A 6,375-nucleotide genomic window follows, 5' to 3' on the forward strand; every position below is an offset into this window, starting at 1 on the left:
GCAATGCTAGTGATGAAGAAACCTAAACATATAATGAGATAAATGGATGAATATGCCAATCTGAGAGATGACCGTGGGCAGAAAAGAGCTAACATATTATTATTGTGGATGGAGTGTGTGTGGGAAGACACTTATCCGCCAACATCAGAGTTAATTAGTAAAGATAATAACAAATATAATAGCAAGTGCACGATTAATATGATTATAGCTGACATTTCAGATATCTGAGGGAAAACTTAACAAGAAGCGATGCTAAAATTGGAGCTTTTTAAACATGTTAGGCGCTCCTCACAGAACAAAAACACAGAGGTTTATGGGAGAAACAGCCAGTTAAAGAGAGCGGCAGACAAGATAAAAGGGACTGGAGTTAAGCCTTGTGTGGTTGATTTTAATGAGCTGTGGCACTTTTATTATCATTATTAATTAGCAGTTTTCAACCAGCCGTGTGTGATCAATAAGGTGGAGTGAAACAAATTTCAATGGGCCATTGGAATCAATCAGAAAGAGTTTTTATCTACATAACTGCCACTAAGCCCCGCTCATTAGGGCTAACAGTAGGAGATGAAAGATTTGCAGCATTTTTAATTAGAATGACGTGGCTGAGCAGCCATTTTTCTTCTGCTGCTGCTCTCTTCTAATCCTGGCAATGTTTCGCTTTGTTTCCCATGTATTAGTTTTTGGTTTCCCCCTCCTCAGCTGCAGTTTTCCTTACAGCTACATGCAATATACAGTGCATTTTACTCAAGGATGTGAGTACACTCAGCACACCACACCACACACACTCTAATCCTACTCACCTCTTAATCAGACAACCATTAAAATGGGATTAGAGCCTATGTACTAAAATCCCACATTTCCAAGCAGGAGATGTTGTTCCTGTTTACTAATCTGTGATTTTTCTCTTTGGAAATCGACACAATCCCTTAGAATCGACATGCTGAGAGATTCGGACCATTAAGGCCACATGTGAGATTCTAGTGTGGCTAAATCTGGGAAATGTTGCAAGCACAAAAACGCTAAAGCTGTCTATTATCCAAACATACCGCCTGTTTTTCGAATTATTAACATGATTTTTCCTAAAATGTTGACCCACAGTTGGAATTATCCACACATTTGTGGAAGGGAAAGCAAGTCTTCTGTAAACTAGAATTACTGTGGTAATTATGCATGTTTTTGTCCCATTTTATGAAGAGTAAAAATCCACCTATGTTCAAAGAAAATCGATGCCATGCTGCTTGCAGAGTATGTATGCCAAAAAGCTCTGCACTATGTCCTAGGGAACCATTGTTGTGCACCATCATAGTGGCAGCCAAAGAGTGTTTAAACAAACTGTTGTTTGCTAGTATGCAACGGTATTCATTATTCAGTATTACTGAATGTATACTATTTAGAACTGGGAAATGACTCATTACTTGTAAGTCTAAAATGACCTAATAGCACTGTAAACTTAGGTCTGGGTGAAAAATTACCAGTAGTGATGAGCTTATGGGAATGATGTGTTAGAAAGTTTTCTGTGAAATTTTCCATTCTGCTTCAATAGTTTAATTTCTTTGTAAATTCTCGGCAGGTGAGTCTGCATGTGGAAGCCTGTATGGACCCATCTGATGATAAAATTTATGTCACTCTGACTCGAGTGGATCCCAGCATGCTCACAGATGCTGAAAGTATAATCTAAGATTAATGGTGCCCTTTGTGGTTAGTACTAATCTGCAGATATTGCAAGTGTACACTGACATATTCAGTCCAAATAGTTTTAGTTGTTTATTGTTAGGGTGCTAAATTTAAAATTAAAACATTTGGGATGACCTCTTAGGACTTCTTGCTGCCTCTAGAGACAACAGTCACCCAGAAATACCACAAAAAACATAACTTTGTCCACCCTCTTCCTCATCTTTCTCCAAAATGCAGGGTTATAGCAGAGGTAGGGCTAGGGTTACCACTTATTACTACTTAGATCTGCTGCTTCTTTCACGAATCTACTTGGAGACAACGTTAGAGAGGCAAGGATGAGATGGTTTGGAAGTGCAGAGGAGGGATAGTAGATACGTTGGACAAAGTATGTTGAATATGGAGGCTCCAGACAGGATGAAAAGAGGAAGACCACAGAGAAAATTCATGGAGGAGGCCATGCAGAGGGTTGCTGTGACACAAGAGGATGCTAGAGATAGGGTGAGATGCAGGAAGATGATCTGCTGTGGTGACCCCCAATGGGAATGGCCAAAAGAAGAAGAAGCAGACTGTGTTGGACTGCTTCTTGGCTGTGAGCAACGACCAGATGATTTAAAATGCTTTTCTTAAAACATTTTGTACCAGACGTGTTAAAAATGAATAGTTTTAGAGGTGCTGGTATGTGAGTTTTATTGTCTTTGGGCATAGTTTCCAGTTTCCGTGCTCTTCAAAGATAACCTACTCCCGGCTGGAACTTTGCAGGACAGTACAAAAGTCTTATCAATCATCTCAAGCAGTTGTGGAGCATTTATCACAAAAATGCCAAAGTATTCATTTAAACTTTACAAAATGATGTGATCAATTCTCTCCACACTTCCATCTCTCTTCCGTTATTCCCCGCTATGTTCCTCCTTACTCCTCTCCTTTCATGGAAGTCGGTGGTGGAGGGCTACTTAGCACACAACAGTTAATACCTGTCTAATTTATTAGCCTCCTGCCCCAGCCCTGAAGGGCCATTAGCAACACACACTGACACAGCACACCGGCCTGTGTCGTAATTTATTGTCTTATTACAGTGCTGCAGCAGCATCAATTAATTATCCATTAAAGCGCTGCTGTCCCAGGATTTATGGAGGGGTCTGTGGGGGCTGTGGGAGATACTGTTGGAGAGGAATAGGTAGACATGAGGAAGAAGAAAGGGGAGGAGAAGGAGGAGGTTGAGCAGATATACCGGAAAGGATGAAAGATGGATTGTTGTTTTTGGGGTGCGCTTTATTTCAAAATTCGGGATAAAAACAAAGTGAGCTGAAAATGCTTTAAATAAAAGTCTACAAATCAAACAGATACGGTTTCATTCTGGAATTATGACTCACATTCAAAACTGAAATATAATCTGTGCAAATAACAGTGGTATTGCATATTTTACTGTAAATATCCAGCCCTCTTTATGGTCTAAAAGGAGGGAAGAAAATACCAAACAGTAGAGAATGAGGCCAGCTGCTGTGGATATTAGCATTGTTATCGCCTGTGGTAAATGAGTATATTCACAATATCAATAAAGACAGCTATATCTGTTGGATGGTTTAATAGAGTTCACTTTATAATGTTTTCATAGACAGTACAAAACATGGACACCCTAAACCTGCATTCTATCTGAAGGCCACCAGTTGGCGATAATTGCAGCTGTGAAAGACTTCCGACCCTACAGATGTTTATGGGAAATCTGTCATGTTTTTGCAGTGACCAGACCCAAGGAGGAGACTCAGCTAAGAGCTTTAAATGGTTTATTTAAAGAATGTTAAAAGTGGCAAGAGTCCCAGGTGTACAGTGGCAAGCTGAGGGAGGTGTAGGTAAATGACAGTCTGTGAACTTCAGACTAATGGGACAAGCAACAAACTTCCAGTAGGTAACTGGGAGGCAAGTAAGGAGAGAAGATAACACACTGAAAAGCGTGACCTTGGTCTTGTCTTGGTCTCGCTGTCTCGGTCTTGCTGTCTCAGATCGACATAGTGGTCGGGAGATTTGGAGTCAACAGTATCCATGACACACAACGTAACGGTCGATAATTTGTCATGTGCATCAGCTCTAAGAGCCGTGCTTAGAGAGTGCTTTGTAGTGAATCAGAAGAGTCGACTCCCATTGAGTGAGAGCCGGCTCCTCACTTAATTTCCTTTTGCTGCTCAGCTCTCACACAGTGGCTCAGCTATGCTCCAATCCCTCCATATTGTGGCCAATCACATGCGAGGATATAGGATAATATCATTATGTGAAAAACAGAGAGGGTGAGAGACGCGGCAGTCAAGTGGAGTGTGCGTCTGTCCTCTCAGTAAGTGAGTGAGACAGTAGACAGAGGTGAGGAGGGCTGTGCAAGTGCATCGCAAAAACATGCATTTTAAAGACTTTTTTGTCTCGACTTTGTCTTGGTCTTGACTCGGTCTTGGTCTTGTCTTGGTCTCCATACCCTCTGGTCTTGGTCTTGGTTTAGGCGGTCTTGACTACAAGTCTACTCTTTTGTTTCTTTTGCCGTATGCTTTGGTTCATTTTGTCCATTTACGATGCACTCTCAACTACTCGCTTTTGAGAGTCTGAAAATGGGGCCCTATGTATGTGTCTTTTAAAATTTTGGGTAGAAGAGTATTTAAATGATTCATACAAATATGATTTACAAAGGTTTAAAATAGGCAGTTTACTGCTAATTATGCTATAGCTTATGTACAGTGTGACTGTGTCGTCACAGCTCTACACAGTGGTCCAAAATAAAACCTGCACAGCAGATAAAAGCATCTGTCTTTTCTCAACAGTGTGCACACTCTGGATCATCACAAACTGACTTCCATCCGTTGCTTCTCTCTCTTTTACATACCATATTGGAAAGCAAACAAACAATAATCAAACACCTGGTTTACAACAGGTAGCACACTTTGCAATAATGGAGCTCAGCTGAAAGCATACCAGTTCTCCTCTCATCGATGTGAACTGCCATGCTGTTTCTGGAGAGAAACACTTGTGTAAAACCTACATTTTTACTACCGTATTTTCGGACCATAGGGCGCACCCGATTTTAAGGTGCATTAAGTGAAACAAAACAGTCAGATAAGTCAAACTTATCTACTACTACTCAACTCATCCTTCTTGCTTCCTCCATTTCCATACCATTGATACCATGTTGAATTCTCTCAGAGTTGTTCTAATCCCGTGTTGTTGCAGTACATTAACAACTAACCTCGTATTGTGGATGGATTATCTCAGTTGTTCTCCTGACTGAAGTTTGGTCCGTTTACAGCATCCTGCCATGTGATTGCATTTGTCCCTAACCATCGGGAACTTTTATTGAGTGGAAAAAGGTTAGCGTTCATCCTCCAGCTTCATTGTGTTTATGTTATGCTAACATACCTGTGTCGCTAGCGATCACGTAGCACATCATTATACCAGCTAGCCCAACTTCAGTAACCTTACAAACGTCACTGCTGTTTAGTTTTCCGTCTTCATTTATGTTGGAAGTGAGAGCAGAGCTGTACGTTTTAATTTGTTCAGAAATCTCTCAGTCAGAACATGGCATATCATGTTTAGGTGGAAACTAGCAAGCTAACTTCCTGCTAACTCCGTTAAATGTAATAAGTTCAGTTTTCATGGATGCCTGGATGTTAAACTTTATTGCTGATCATTTCATTAAAGATGAAAGAATTTAGACAGTTTTTAACTAATGCCGCAGTGTTCGTTTGACTTTGGGACCTGAAGTGGAGTTTGGACCTGGATTATACTCCGTGAGGATCGTGACTACGGTAGCTGTAATGCTTCGACAGCGGCTTCGTCGCTTACCAAAGCCGTACTAAAACATTTTTGACAGATTTTTGAGCACTGTGTACCACATAAAATCAGTCCGGGGTCAGTAAGCACAACCAGATCTCATACATAAGGCGCACTGTCGATTTTTGAGAAAATTAAAAGATTTTAAGTGTGCCTTATTTTGTGAAAAATACGGTATATTATCTTTGCTAGAGGATTACCCGCTCGTTGCACTGCTCATGTTAGATTGTGTCTGTCACTACTGAAATTAACTGCCTGTCTTAAAGTGTTCAAGTTAGTCCAGTGTTAGTAAATGTATAGCTATAGTACAGTCTCTACAATCATGGCTGTAACTAAGGATTACAGGATATATACTCAGACTGTGGTACTTGTTCCAGCAAAAAATTTAAGCTTCTTCTGTTGTTTACCTGAAAGGATTCTTGGTATGAATTGTTAACGTTATGATTTCAATTGTTTATAATTAATATTCCCAAAATTAAAAGGTAAATGGACTACTTCTTACATAGCGATTTTCTTCTCTTGTTGAACACTCAGAGTATTTTATACAACATGCCTCATTCACACCCAATCATACAAGTACTTTTTTCTATGCTTTTTCTACTTAAGTGCTTTCTATCAAACATTTACACTCCACTCAACAAATCAGAGAGAAACTTGGGGTTCAAGTTCTTACCCAAGAATACTTCAGCACGCAGACTGGAGCAGCCAGGGATCAAACCACCACCAGATGTCCTGCTCTACCTCCTGAGCTACAGCCACAACTAATTACAAGCTTTGGCATGCTATTGGAGGCTAAATAAGCAACATGTTAGCATTTAGCTAACTATTTAATGTATTTTCTTGTCTTTTTATTTTGGAATTTTTACAAGTACACTGAACATGTTTATTGTTGTTTGGTAT

This window comes from Astatotilapia calliptera, chromosome 7, assembly GCF_900246225.1.
Source record: "Astatotilapia calliptera chromosome 7, fAstCal1.2, whole genome shotgun sequence".
NCBI classification, from domain to species: domain Eukaryota; kingdom Metazoa; phylum Chordata; class Actinopteri; order Cichliformes; family Cichlidae; genus Astatotilapia; species Astatotilapia calliptera.